This window comes from Rhincodon typus, chromosome 7 (genome assembly GCF_021869965.1).
Source record: "Rhincodon typus isolate 14 chromosome 7, sRhiTyp1.1, whole genome shotgun sequence".
In the NCBI taxonomy this organism is placed as follows: domain Eukaryota; kingdom Metazoa; phylum Chordata; class Chondrichthyes; order Orectolobiformes; family Rhincodontidae; genus Rhincodon; species Rhincodon typus.
This window is the reverse complement of record NC_063338.1, coordinates 16,477,754-16,494,013: the sequence shown is the minus strand read 5'-3', so window position 1 is coordinate 16,494,013 and position 16,260 is coordinate 16,477,754.

Below are 16,260 nucleotides of genomic sequence, written 5' to 3'. Positions count from 1 at the left end.
GCACTCATCCAGGCAAGTGGGGAGCATTCCATCACACTCCTGACTTGTAACTTGTAGATGGTGGATAGGCTTTGGGGAGTCAGGTGGTGAGTTACTCACTGCAGGATACCTAGTCTCTGACCTGCTCTTGTAGCTACTGTGTTTATGTGGCAAGTCAGTTGAGTTTCTGGTCAATGGTAACTCCCAGAATGTTAATAGTGGGGATTCAGTGATGGTAACTCCATTGAATGTCATGGGATGGTGGTTGAATTATCTGTTATTGGAGATGGTCACTGCCTGACATTTGAGAGATGCAAATGTTACTGGAGCTTTGAAGTTTCATTGAGGTTATGGACCCAGAGAGGTTGCCCTTAATACAATTAGAGTAATTCTGGTTTGTTCTTACTTTTCAATATATAGTAATATCTGTGGCGCTATGAAGAATATGTTGTCTGAATGTAGGCAAAGTTATATTTATTACTTATTCCTGCATGGTCTGAGAAAATAGTGGTAGCCGTTCTCCCTGAATCATTGTAATCCAGTTGATAATAGTGCTTTCACAATAGTATTCGGCATGGAATTTCACTGTTGTGTGTAAAATTACACAGGTTACCATTATTTCAGCTATTTCTTAAGAAATCTTACAGACAAGCAAATATTGAAACTTTTTTTTAAAAACTTTATTGCATGTAAGAAGACTCAATAAGTAAATTAAGTCTCGCAACTCAACTTAGCTATTACCCAATTAATGGTAGATTTTAGTTACAATTCCAAACAGTATCTATGTCTGGATGCCCGGGCTTTGATCCTTGTGTCGTTTTGTTCGCCAGAGTTCCGCTATTGAAGAATCCTGAAGTTGAATTCTTACAGGATTTTGTCTTGTGCAGTTTCTGATGCGATTACCCATGATCCATTAGATCTGTTCACCCAAACATTCATTACACTTCTGGAATCGTCAAGTCTGTTGCTGGTCTTCTTATCCTGTTCCTTGTTACATTCTATGTTAACTGTATGTTTGAAACACAATTTTCCTGCAATTAACCCCTTTAGCTCAGGATATTCCTCTGCAGGCAATTTTAATTGCTCATTGATCACAAGGCAGCAGGATATCAAGCAAGTGTTACTTTCTCCCTCCCAGGAAACAACTTGTTTATTTCGTTTTGTCTCCTCCTTCCAGAAATGTTTAATTGGCACATTGCTTTTAATTCCTTTATAATAATTGCTCATTGTTCCTTTCATCTCAGGAAACAGTTTATTCCAGAAAGTGTTATAGCTGATTCTTTCAATCCCTGAACAGTTATTAAAGTTTTGAAAATTACAGTATCACAACATAATAGTAACTGAGCAACATTGTTGGATCAATAACATAAGACTGGAGATGAAGATATCCACATGTCAATACTCTTGCTCCATTGGCAGTAGAAGTTACATGAAGGTGGGTGATATCAAAATAACTTCCAATGAGTCATTGCAGTGCTTTGTGAATAGTATCTACTGCAGTCATAGTGATGGACAGAGTGGATACTGACTCCACTGGCTCAGATATCAATCAAGAAACATTCTCCATTCATCTATTGAATGGTCACTACTTCCATCATACACCTATCTGGTAGATGGTGGAAGCACTTTGAAGAATCAGAATGTGTGCTATTTGTCTCAAGGTAACCAGCAGATGGCCACATTAAATACAGCATTCAGAGATAGTAGGAACTGCTGATGCTGGAGAATCTGAGATAACAAGGTGTAGAGCTGGATGAACACAGCAGGCCAAGCAGCATCAGAGGAGCAGGAAGGCTGACGTTTTGGGTCTGGACCCTTCTTCAGAAAAAGTCAGCTTTCCTGCTGTGTTCATCCAGCTCTACACCTTGTTATCTTGTATTAAATACAGCATGTTTAGTTTATTCTACTTAATGATGAGCCCAAGTATTGTGATTACAGGGATCTGTTAATGCTGCTACATTTGAATGAGATATTGGGGTTTTCTCTTGTTCATCATGGTTGTATCTAGGTAATTTCCAAAGCTTTTTGTAGGCCAGCATGAGCAACTTTTGTAAGTAAAGGGTCGTGAATGGAGTTGAACATGCTGTAATCAGTGAATATATCCATCCTAACTTTATAATAATGAGAAGGTCATGGATGAGACAGCCTCATATGCATGGTCAAAGAGTATTTACCCACCTATCTTTTGCATCTATGCCTCTTTTAAACAGTTACATAGTTATGCACATTGTTCTGCAATGTCAAACAGGAATTTGCATCTATAGAGTTCAGGAACCAGGGTCAGAATCTCTGCTATTGCCTCCCTGCCTTCTTTCACAAGCCTAGGGTGTATGCCTTTAGATTCAAAGAGAACGAATCTGAAACTAGTACCTGCTCAGTGTAGTTTGAATTGACAGCGCTAAGTACTTGATTCAGCTATTAATATGAACAAAGGGATGGAATAGGCTTTGGCCCCTGTGGCACAATGGTAGTGTCCCTACCTCTGAGCCAGGAGGCCCAGTTTCAAGTCCCACCTGCTCCAGAAGTGTGGAATTATGTCTCTGAACAGGTTGATTATAACTTTTTCTGAAACCTGCAGAGATTTACCTACAAGTGTCGATCATCTCACCTACCACACAAGTGGAGGAATACCTCCTTAAATGATTATTTTACTTTGAAATTATAAAACCATTCATTGATTTAGTTTAATGAGAATGAACTTTTACTAATTCACTGACTGATTGGTCCATTGTGCTTTTTCCAAATTCATTTTATTTTCACCATAACTTGTGTTAATTCTCAGTATATTCTATGCAGCCATTGTACATTTAGCACTCACAGGAGGGCTCTTGGCTGGACTGGACTTATGATTGGAAAAGTTAAAAATTCAAAGAGTTAAAACAATATGATATGGAGTTACTTTCACCAACTCTTTTGATGTTAGTCTAATTGCTCCTACTGGCATTTTGAGAAAAAGGGGCACAAAATCCACCAGTGCTATATCTTAGAATTGTTTCACTGCATAAGGAAGCCAACCAACCCAATGGGTCTGCACTAGATCTCTAAGCATTTAAACTTAGTGCCAATCTCCTGCCTTCTCCCTATAACCCTAGACACTGGATGATTATTTAAATAAAAACAATGTCTTTTTTGAATACCTCAATTGAATCTGTCTCCAACTACACTTCCACGTAGCGCACCTCATTTCCTAACTAGTCAAGGTAAAGTTGCCACAGCTCCAGGAAACACAGGACTGCTCTTTAATGACAGAGAGATGACTGGTGGTGAATTTAATCTGAGGGTCACCACACCTCAGATAAGGGACAATATTGTAAAGGTGGGACCTTCATGGTGACCTCAGCCAGTCTGGGAATTGAACTCATGCTGTTGGAATCATGCTGCATCAAAAACCAAACATCCAGCCAACTCCAATAGCTAGCCCCCTCCCACACCCTAACTATTCTCAGCATGAAAAAGATTTTTCTCACCTCGCATTTGCTTTCTTCGCAAACACTTTAAACACGGTGCCCTCTGATTCTCAATTGTTTACCAGTAGGAACAATTCTTCTCTATCTGCCCTGTCCAAACACCTCATGATTTTGAAAATTTCTATCAAATATCCTCTTAGCCCTCTCTCCAAGGAAAACAACACCAACTTCTCCAATCTTCCCTCATAATTGAAGTGTTTCATCCCCGGAAACATTCTCTCCAATGCAATCACATTCATGCTATAGTGTGTTACCCAGAACTTTTTACATAATACTTTGGCTCATATCTAACCAGAGTCTCAGAAAAATTCATCACAACCTCCCTGCTCTTGTACTCTTATTACCGAAGCTGAAAATGCTGTGTTTTTTTAAAATAGTTCTCTCTACCTGTCTTGCCACATTTAATGACTTATGTACATATATATCCAGATCTCTCTGTTCATGCACACCCTTCAGAATGGTCCCTTTTGTTTTATTTTTAGCCTTTTACCAGTTATGGGAAGGACAGCATTCTGAATGCCAGTTTCTGAAAGCACGGCCCGTCTGTGTAATTGGAACAGTGGGACATTACAGGAATGGAATGTAGGAATTGGACACCATTCCAGGAACTCCAAGCTCCCAAAGGAAACCATTCCAACAAATAGTACCTTCTTGTCCTGTCAGACTAGAATCACTATAAATCATTTGCAAATTTAACTTTAAAATTATCCCAGTTGATCTTGGCAAAGGCAGCAATCAAGGCAGAGGGTTTATCAAGATCTCATTAAATGCAATTTCACTGTAGGAGTTGTAAAAACCTCAGCACCTTATCCTATTCACTTCCAGTTACGCAACATTCAAAAAATGTTCTGTATGACACGAGTGGAGGGAATTTGAGACAGAATAAGCAAGTTTATCCACAACAAAAATGAGTTTCACAATATATTGGACTGCAGAACTAATATCTTTTTGTTAAATTCTTAATAGTTGCTTTTTAAAAAATTCTGCCCTATTCCAAAATGGTTGCAAGTGCTTGCAATACTGCAGACTAATCATTGCTTCACATATAACCCATAGCAGAGTATAATTGCAGTAATTTTAAGAGGCAGTAAAAGATTGTAGGAGGAGAAAAGTCGATTGCTCGGTGGCACTTATAAAGCACAACAGAAATGAGCAAGTTTAAAAAAGTGTTGGTGATTAAACTCACTTTTACTGCCACAACCTGTTTGGGTTTTACTCAAACTGCACTCTCCCCCTTTCAAAAAATGTTCTGTAGTCTAAATACTGCAAAAAACCATATAAAGAAGCATTATGCAGTAAACAAATTCTTTCCCAGTGTAACTCGATTATAATGCAGTATAGCAACTCCTGTCTTGCGACTTCCCTGCTTTGCAACTCAAATAGTAACCTTATGAACTCTGCAAATTGCTGTTTTTAGACTAATGTAACTTGACCAAAGATACAAGAAAATAAATAGTAATGCAGTATAAGATCTGCTTTGGGAAATCACAGGTTAAATGAGTTCTGTGGAGAAAGAAAATTGAAAATATTCTGCATTGCATGAATACTAACACTCCATACAAACACTATGTAAATCCAGCAACATGGCCTACTGTGAACTAGCCACATTACAAGGAAATGAAATAACCCTACAAAAGATGAAGGTATTTAATTGTATTGGCTGCACTTTTACCACTTTTCTCCTCGAGCTGCAACTTTTGACTCCTCTTTCCAAAATCAACCAAAGGCAGTAAAATGTAAACTTCTTCACAACACAGAAGGAATTTCCTAATTCAGCCTCTATGCATTGCTGCGCAGACAGATCACATAATTTACCTCTACACATACTTTCACAGTGACATCAGGGAAACTGGCTGCGATTCTCAAGCAAAAACAAGTGATCATTCCTTTCATGCTGATTCTCTGCTGGAGGCAATGGATAGTAATAATGCACTTGGCGTCATCTCTAATGGCCTCTCAGATTCTGGATAACGTCAGAATGAGAATGCTACCTGCTTCACCATGATTGTGTGACAGCTACAAAGCAAATTAAGGGTCAAGCTGTGGCTGGTAACTCACTGGCCTCTCAGTTGTGACTGATCTTATCTCATTCCAAGACATGAGCACAGAATCCAACTTGACACTGTAACAATGAAAGAATGTTGCAGCATCATTGGACATGTAACATTCCCAATGATAATTAAAATAAACCTCTTTCCAAGTGGATATAGAAGACTTTGAAAAGCAAGAAGGGAAATTCTCACTGGTGACATTCCTCCAAAAACATTGCTAAATCAGCATATTGCTGCACGTGGGACCACGTTGTGCACAAATTCACAGAATGGCCTCCTGCTGTGCTGTAACCTTTCAGCCAATTGCATCCGAGTTGGGTCTCTGCAAAAGCAACTCACCAGTGTCTTCTGCAGTGGCCTGGCCTCTCCCCAGTGCCCTGCACTGTCTTCCTTTTCATCTAACGACCCAATTTGCCTTTGAATGGTGTAACTGAACCTACTTCCATCACACTCTCAGGCACAGCATTCCAGATCCTAATCACTCCTTGCACAATAAAGCTTTTCTCCATGTCACTGTAACATCTTTGGCTAATTATCTCAAGCCTATGTCCTTTCTTCTCAATTCTTTCATCAGTGAAAAAAATTTCCCTCCTAGAATGCCATTCTAGGCCCTTCATGATTTTGAATACCACAATCAAATCTCATCTCAACCTTGTATACGTCAAGGAAAACAGTCCTACTTTCTCCAATGTATCGAAGTAACTTAAGTTCCTGTTCCATGGAACCATTCTTGCCAATCATTTCTGCACACACTCTAATTCATTCACATCTGACTATCACTTTTGCCACACCAGAATTATGACTACACTTCAAAAGATACTGCACTTCCCAAGGTCATTAAAGGCACTAGCTAAATTCAAGTCTGCCTAAATTCAAGTAATCATTCTGGTCAAATTGAACTATTGCATGTCTCCACCTTTAAAGGTTCAAGAGGGAACAGTTAAAAAAGTGTTTGCCCACTGACGCAATTTCTACTCAGTGAAATGTCTAATCCCCACTCTGAAGTTCCTCAAACTACATAAGTTGACACCACTAACAAACATAAAACAGAACTCACCTAGCTTTGATTTGGTAAATGTCTCTTTAAATCAGAAACAAATCTATAGTTCCCCTTTACATTTACATTCACAATGTGAGCAGCACTAGCAAAGCAGCATTTATTGTCCATCCCTAGTTCAACAATTTGAATGTGGGACTGGAGCCACATACAGACCTATACCAATCGTGATTTGCAGATTTTCTTCCCTAAAAAACATTAAAGTCCAGACGAGTTTACTTGTAAAGAAACAGACAACTTCACTTGCACTGAAACCAGCTTAATTTTACACTTTTAATACCTTTTTCAAAAATTAACCTCTTCTACGTTATGGTGGGATTTGGAATCATGTTGTCTGGAACATTAATTGACCCAAGAACTATTCCAGCACAAGATCTGAAACATTTTCAGACTTTGAATAAATAATTAACATGGAAATTCTGTTACTATTTTTTGAATGAGTCTGTCATCTGACAATTTGTAAAACCCTAGCATCTAGTCATGAGGTATGAAAATGAACTAGCTAAGACTTTTGAACGGACGGAGATATATTAATTGAAATACAGTAAACCAGGTAAATTTAGCTAATTATTCAGCATATACATGCTACTGTGGTCCCTATCTGGGATTACAGTATAGCATTTCTACTTTACTGTTTCAGGCGTGATATGGGTCAAACACAGGCAGGTGGGACTAGTTTAATTTGGGATTATGGTCAGCATGGACTGGTTGGACTAAAGAGTCTGTTTCCATGCTGTATGACACTATGCTATTACACTGTTTAGGGGTTAATAATAACTTAGAACTAGCAAAACATCTGATATTATGTTGTACATGAGGGTTTGGTAGAATACTCCAGAACAATTCCAGTCACAAAACAGTCGCAGACTAAGAGAGTTTTCTGTTCATTATTAGTGACATTTACTCACTGAAGACCTACTTGAAGAAATGGAGTCTGGACTCACCTGTGACAGTGATCTGTAATATAAATTTTATCATGTTACAGGTGGTCTGTAAATGCCAGTTGCTGTATTGGTTGAGTAAGACAGAAGACCAAAAATATAACTACACCTTTGGGAAAGATTCATAGCTTTCCAGAAAGTCAGCTGATTTAGCAAGCTAGTTAAGGAAACATGAGGAAGTAGAAATGTGTGTAAATGCTGTTCAGAGATCAAGAGCCCCAAAGACAATAGCATTTATATGGCCTCACATCCAATTACATCTTGTCAGATACTTTTATCTTTATTTATTAACTAGTTCAATAAGGGAAAAAAATTACTTTAGAAGCTATGTTTCATCATCATTGGCGGACCCTCACAGACGAGGATGACTCTCTTCCACTCTCAGGGCGAGTCCATAGGTGGCTGTATAGTCCAATGCGGCTACCACAGACTCTGTGACACTTGGGGCAGAAAGTGGTCGCGGGAAGGGATGGGTGGGGCATTGGTGTGGCAGCGCGCTCCTTTCACTGTTTTTGCCTGGCTTCTACTTTTTCCCCGACAGCCAGCCTTGAGGTGCTCAACACCTTCCCAGATGCTCCTCTTCCACTTTGGACGGTCTTGGGCCAGTGATTCCCAGGTGTTTGTGTTTATATAAAGCTAAGTTTATATATTTCATGAAATATCACTGAGGAGTTAGCATTATTGGCTTGAAGTGAAAGTGTTTAGCATCAGTTAAAAAGATACTGTATACAGAAACAACAAAGTTGCCATGATTGCACTGCTACTTCCATGAAGAAGTAAAATTAATAACAACTGGGAAACTACCAGTTTCAAGGGATGGGGCTGCTTTACCTGGGGAGCACAGTAGCTGCCAGAGAAGTCAAAACAATAGAAAATAAGCAAAATATGGAAAGGAAACATGGACAACAAGAATCAACAAAGCTGTCAATTAATATCCGAGGACTTGAGCTGGCGTTACCAAGCTCAGCATTAATTTTTTATTGCTATTTGTTTTATTAGCTAATTGGGTGATTTGATGGTGGACTTTTCAAAGCAAAACAACTAGGTTTTTCGTCACTGCAGGTTGCATAGGGAAGGCTGAAACTGACGTTTGAGCTATATTACAGATTTACAAAAACATTTTTATAAATCTCGAAGTCTTTTACTATTTGATTTACCACACAACTATCAGTATGAAAAACCTGACTGTCAACAATTTAAGATGCACTCTATATTACATAGCCCTTATCCATCTGCAATGTGGGAGACAACTCTGAGCATTGTTCTCCCATTTCAATGCAACTTCCTCAATCCGAACAAACTATATCTGGACAACAATTCAAATAAACAATGAAAACAACCTAACTTCCATAGACATCATGAATGGCTTTGTTAAAAAAAAAAATGTAAATGGCTGGGTGAATCAAACAATAAATTCTGTTGAGGAAATCCCGGTCAAATTCATCTCACAGCTGAAGAAACTTCTTCAATTGAGCTAGCAGGAACACGTTTGAAGGTGGGAAATATAAAGTTCTGACCAAATCAGAAATTCAGATCAAGTATGGGGAATATATGAGCGTGAAGTAACAGGCAGTTCTTTCTGTAATTTTCCAAATAGAAGAACATGACATGATGTCAAAAGTTTAAAAATTCTTCATGAGAGCAGTAGTTTTGTAGGTCACCGTCATAGTATGACTTCTCTGCAAAGACCAGGCTCTTGTACAATTCTAAATAAGTGATATAAAAGTACAGATGCTGAGAAAGCTATCGGGAAATTCAGAACTGCTGGGCGTACCAGCTTTCACGTGTCACTTGCCTTGAACCGGTAACAGACTCTTCTGAAAGCCACCAAGAACAACATAATAGAAGTCAAAATGAAGTAAAAAAATCAAGTAACTACTTAAAAATATGGCATCATTTTCCTAGTCTTAAATTTTAAATATTCCTAAAAGGAGACTGTAACTGATCTGTGTAATTCCATGAATACCCAGTGAGCCATTAAGCTCAATAAGAGGCCAGGCATGATATAATTAGCTTTCACCCATCTGAAAAAGATTTTGAACAGTAAACATCTTTCCTTGAAAACAAAGTTTAGGGTCTACAAGAGCAAATGTGCTCTCCATTCTCCTACTTGTTTGTGAAATCCAGAACTTGAAAACCTGCCAAGAAAGGAAACTTTTAAAACCAGATGTCTTTGAAGGATTCCAGATAAACACTGGAGGAACTGTATACCCAAGAACGATGTAAAATACTAAATACATCCTCCAGTTCATCCATGATTTGTAAAAAGATGGCTCAAGTGGTCTTTGCCATGTCACATGACATCGGTCACTGTGGTCTGCCTATCAGGTCATGTAGTGGAAGCCTACTGAATTCTGAAGACAGCAATCCTAGATGCCACCAGCTGTCAGTAGAGATTACCAGTTAGCCAAAAGACACTGAAGCAATGCAAAAGCATTAGCTGTCGCCAAGATAAAATGGAGTGCTTCATCCAGTTCACACATCGAGACACTACTGACAAAAGCCACTGAATCTAAGTAAGTGTTACGAAAATGAATAATGTGAGGTGATAACAGGCATCCCACTGTAGGCACCAATGTTAATCAACTTATCAGATAAGGCATAAAGCATTTCTATACTGCAAAAAGATTGGAACAAATCAGTAAGAATATAAGCATGTGGCAGAACCTTTCTTGGAAAGCCATCAACACAGCAAGAATTCAACTCGGATTAAACAACAGCAATTGTCAAACCCAGAACTGCAGACCAAGTAGCACTGCGGTTATGTTAGCTGAACTAGTAAACAAGAATTAATAATGTTAAGATATTATAAATTCCATTACAGCAGCTGGGGAATTTAAATTCAGTTAATGAAATAAACCTGCAATCGAAATAGCTAGTATCAGAAATGGTGATCATCTAACTATGACGGTCATAACATTTTCAAACATTTTGCCTCATTAGCTAAAATATAACGCTGAAACTGTACAAAAGACTAATTAGACTTTGCTAGAGTACAGTACTCTGCACGATTCTGGTCACCACAACACAGGAAGAATATGATTGCATTAAAGAGAGTGCAGTGGAGAATTGACAGGAGAATTATAGCTATGAAAGATTGGATAGGCTGGTCTCATTCTTCACTGAGCAGATGGGAAATTTAATAGAATGCAGAAAGTAATGATCTAGTGGTTAGGAAAGGCCTATTTTCTTTAGAAATGACATCAATAACCAGAAATTTTACATTTAAAAATTAATGGTAGAAGGATTTGAGAGAGATGAAGAGAAACCTCTTTGCCCAGAGGATGGTGCATCTGGAACTTCTTGTCTGGCAACACTCATCTCATTTAAAAAGTACTTGTGCAAAATCGGCGGTACAGTGGACAGTGAAGAAGGTTACCTCAAAGTATAAATAAAAACTGAAAGAACCATGGATGCTGTAAATGAGGAACAAAAACAGAAGTTGCTGGAAAAGCACAGCAGGTCTGGCAGCATCTGTGAAGAAAAAAAATCAGAGTTAACGTTTCAGGTCCAGTGACCTTTCCTCAGAACCCAAAACGTTAACTCTGATTTTTTTTCTTCACAGATGCTGCCAGACTTGTTAAGCTTTTCCAGCAACTTCTGTTTTTGTTACCCCAAAGTATAATGGTACCTCAACCAGATGGGTCAATAGGCTGAGGATTGGCAGATGGAGTTTAATTTAAATAAATGTGAGATGCTGCATTTTCAAAAGGCACAAGGTAGGACTTATACACTTAACAATGAGGTCTTGGGAGTGTTGCTAAATAAACAGACCTTGGAGTGCAGGTTCATAGTTCCTGGAAAGGGGAGTCGCAGGTAGATAGGATAGTGAAGGTGGTGTTTGGTATGCTTGCCTTTATTGGTCAATGCATTGAGCATAGGAGTTGGATGTCATGTTGCGGCTGTACAAGACATTGATGATGCCACTTTAAGAATACTGCATTCAATTCTGGGCTCCTTGCTATAGGAAGGGTGTTGTTAAATTTGAAAGGGCTCAGAAGAGATTTACAAGGACGTTGCCAGGGTAGAAGGGTTTGAGCTATAGGGAGAGGCTGAATAGGCTGGGGCTATTTTCCCTGGAGCGTAGGAGGCTGAGGGGTGACCATATAGAAATTTATAAAAACATGAGGGGCATGGATAGGGTGAATAGTCAAGGTCTTTTACCCAGGGTAGGGGAGTCCAAAAGTAGAGAACATAGGTTTAAGGTGAGAGGGGGAAGATTTTCATAGAATCATAGAATCCCTACAGTGTGGAAACAGGCCCTTCGGCCCAACAAGTCCACACTGACCCTTGCAGCATCCCACCCAGACCCATCCCCCTATAACCCACCTAAGCTACACATCCCTGAACACTATGGACAATTTAGCATGGCCAATCCACCTAACCTGCACATCTTTGGACTGTGGGAGGAAACCAGAGCACCAGGAGGAAACCCACACAGACACGGGGAGAATGTGCAAACTCCACAGCCGCCCGAGGGTGGAACCGAACCCGGGTCCCTGGCACTGTGAGGCAGCAGTGCTAACCACTGAGCCACCATGCCGCCCCTTTTAGAACGGCCAACCAACACAACTGGCTGCCAGCACAAGGAATCAGAGGGTGGTGCATGTATGGAATGAACTGCCAGAGGAAGTGAAGGTTAGCACAATTACAACATTTAAAAGGCATCTGGATGGGTACATGAATAGGAGGGGGTTACAGGGAAATGGGCGAAACGCTAGTAAATGGGATTAGATTAATTTAGGATATCTGGTCAGCATGGATAAGTTGGACCGAAGGGTCTATTTTCACGCTGTACAGCTCTATGACTCTATGTCTATGATATGCACTTAAAGGGTCAAGAACTGGCAAAGGAATTAAGCTGGATAACTCCTTTCTAGACAGCAAAACAAGATGAGCTAAATGCTGAAAATCTCTGATTCCATTCTATGCAAAACTCATGTGATCCCTGAATGACCTTTACGGATGGAAACCTTCCATCCTTAACCAGTCTAAATGGGGTTCCAGATTCACAGCAATGTGGTTGACTCTTAAATGCCCTCTGAAGTATTCTAGCAAACCACTCTGTTGCCAAGAAGTTGGATTCTCAAAGTCAACTCGGGATGAGCAATAATTGCTGGTCTTGCCAAGGAGGTCAAAATACCATGGATTAAAAATAAACAAACAATTACTTGACACTTACATAGAATCATAAAATAAAACACAGTTATTTGGCCCATCTTTAAGCCATATCTTTGTTAGAGCTATCCAACTGGTCCAACGTCCTGCTCTTTCTTTATAGAATAATGAATTTATTCCCTATTTACCAAGTATTTAGTCAAATTTGATAAATACTTACATAAAAGTATTGACTATGTCCTCATTTGAAAATTACAACTGAATCTGTTTCCATGCCTCTTTCAGTCAGTGCAATCATGACTCACTGTATAAAACGTCCTCTCCTGTCACGTCGGGTTCTTTTGTTAGTCACTTAAAGACGAGTCCTCCTGTGCCACAAGAATCAAATTCTCTTTATTTAGTCTATAAAATGGCCTCATGATTTTGAATTTGTTAAATCTCTTGTAAACATTCCCGTTGCTCTAAGGAGAACCACACCAGTTCTCCAGTCTCCCTACATAACTAAAGCCCCTCACCGCAATACTATGTTGTTAAAATTCTTCTACACTATTTGAAAGGCCTCAAATCTTACCTGGTGCTCAGAATTGAACACAATAGTCCTGCTGAGATCTAACCACTACTTTATTCAGATTAGGATGATTTTTGTCCACTATGTCTCTGTTAACAGCCTTCTCAACTTGTCTTGCCACCTTCAAGTATCTGTGCACCTACAACTCAAAGTCTCACTATGGTAACACCCCCTCTAAAATCGTATCATTTTAGTTTCTATTGCCACTCCACCTTCTACCAAATGTAGCATATCATATTTCTCCACATTAAATTTTACTTTTCATGTGCCTGCCACTATCTTCCACACTGGTTTTTTCACTATTTCCAAATATCATGTCACCTGAAAACCACGGGGCAGCACGGTGGCTCAGTGGTTAGCATTGATGCCTCATAGCACCAGGGACCCGGGTTCAATTCCACCCTCGGGTGACTGTCTGTGTGGAGTTTGCACATTCTCCCCATGTCTGCGCGGGTTTCCTCCGGGTGCTCCAGTTTCCTCCCACAGTCCAAAGACGTGCAGGCTAGGTGGATTGGCCATGCTAAATTGCCCGTAGTGTTCAGGGATGTGGAGCTTAGGTGAGTTATAGAGGGATGGGTCGGTGTGGACTTGTTGGGCCCAAGGGCCTGTTTCCACACTGTAGGAATTCTATGATTCTATGATATACTTCTTATATGCAAGTCCAAGTCATTACAAAATCTCCAAACAGCATTGGTCTAAAGACAAAAGCCAGGGTGTACTTCCTATTAGTGTGTAATCAATTCTTTGTTTTGCTCCTTGCCACTGTATCCACACTGACAATCTCACTTTAGAATCATAGAATCATAGATCATAAAATCATAGAATCCCTACAGTGTGGAAACGGGCCCTTCGGCCCAACAAGTCCACACAGACCCTTGCAGCATCCCACCCAGACCCATCCCCCTAATCTACACATCCCTGAACATTACGGGAAATTTAGCATGGCCAATCCACCTAGCCTGCACATCCTTGGACTGTGGGAGGAAACCGGAGCACCTGAAGGAAACCCACGCAGACACGGGGAGAATGTGCAAACTTTACAGACATTAATAGGCTTTAATTCCACTATCATCTATTGTGTTGTATTCTGTCACACATTTCAAAGTCTATACACACAATCAAACTCCAAACCTGCATCAACTTTTTCAGTCACTAATCAGCTAACAGCACTGAACCAAAGATAGAACCAGCTAAAATAAAATTAATGGTCTTTTTTAAGTAAAAGTCAAAAATAGGTTCTCCAACTTCAAAGGAGTGCAAAATCCTAATTACAAAAGAGAAGGATGATACTGTACAGTTAAGTCCCTTCAAATCATACACACTGCAGCATGAAATCAGTCACAGCTCTGTAAAGTATGTGTGTTTGCAAAGCCCCTCTCTCTTGCATTTGTGAGCTGATGTTGAAAACCCCATTCAAAATATTTATCCCTGGGCTTACGGTTATAAACTATACATTATTTAAAGTAAAGGCCCAGAGTAAGCTAATGGAGTTCCCTTTGCTGTTTTTAAGACAATAATTGAAATTTAAAAATCTCTTCAATTTTACTGGGCACTGGATTAGATTAATGCAAGTTTTAAACTGACTTCCAAGCTTTCAGATTGACAGTGACTTCCTGTTTTCAGGACTTTGATTTTATGGCCTATTTAAACTTGTGCATTCCATAAATTCTAAAAGTTTAACCAAATCTTACTGCTAGCTAATCATCCAACTCAATATCCGATTTATAATCCAGAACAAGTACTCTTAAAAAGTGCATGGACTGCAGTATTATGCTGTAATTCATGGTATGCAAGCAATGAATTCCATCCCAAATGGCATTGAGAGTCAACCCAAAGCAGTTCAAGAAGGCAGCTCACCACCTGCTTCTCAAGGGCAGCTAGGGAAAGGCAATAAATGCTGGCCAGCCAATGACGCCCACATCTCAAAAATGAATAGAAAAGATAGAAGTTGGGAAAAGATGATTACTGAAATTTACAATCTGTTGTTTCTGTTGATTGTCTTGATGTTTGTGCTTATCTGGGGCAGAGAAAAAAACTGTAGCACAATCACAAATGCAACTTCAACACATAGCGCCAACTTTCACACCTTTTCAACTGACTGGTATAAATATTCATATTTGTATTAAACAGACAGTTAAACAACTTTCTCAGGAAGTCAAAAGGTGAATAAATAAATGATTTTATTGTCACGTGTATTTTAGAGCAATAAAAACAGTAAAATACGTGAAAAGCTTTCAACTGTCTCCACTTCAAGGACTGCACCTTCCCCCCTCTATTGATCGAAAATGCCCTCAACCGCATCTCTTGCATATCCTGCACTTCTGCCCTCAAACCCCCCCACTCCCCAAAAATAAAGACAGTTGCCCTGATCCTCTCATTCCACCCCACCAACCTCTACATCCAGCGCATCATCCTCCACCATTTCTGCAACCCACAATCTGACCCCACCACCAAAGAGATCTTTCACTCCCTACCCCTTCCTACCTTTTGTAGGGACTGCTCACTCTGCGACTCCCTCGTCCACTCCACACTGCTCACCAAACCCACCACACCTGGCACCTTTTCCTGCAACAGCAGGAGGTGCTCCACATGCCCCTACGCCTCCCCCAACCTCCGTCCGAGGCCCAAGACAAACTTTCCATATCCAACAGGGGTTCACCTGTACATCCTCCAACCTGGTCTACTGTATCCGTTGCTCCCAATGTGGCCTCCTCTACATCACTGAGATGAAACGTAGACTCTGTGACAGATTTGCAGAGCATCTGCGCTCCATATGCTATAATCAACGCCACCTTCCGATTGCCAACCATTTTAATTCCCCCTCCCACTTCCTGAGTGACATGCCTATCCTGGGTCTCCTCCAGTGCTACAGGCAAACTGGAGGAACAGCATCTCATATTCCACCTCGGGACCCTACAGCCCGAAGGCCTAAACATAGAATTCACCAGTTTCAAAATCTCCCCACCCCTGGCCTCATCCCATGTCCAACCCTCCCTCTCAACCCCACCTCCTTGACCTGACACTAACTGTCCATCTCCTTCCTCACCCTTCCCTCTGACCAATCCCCAAAATCCCTACC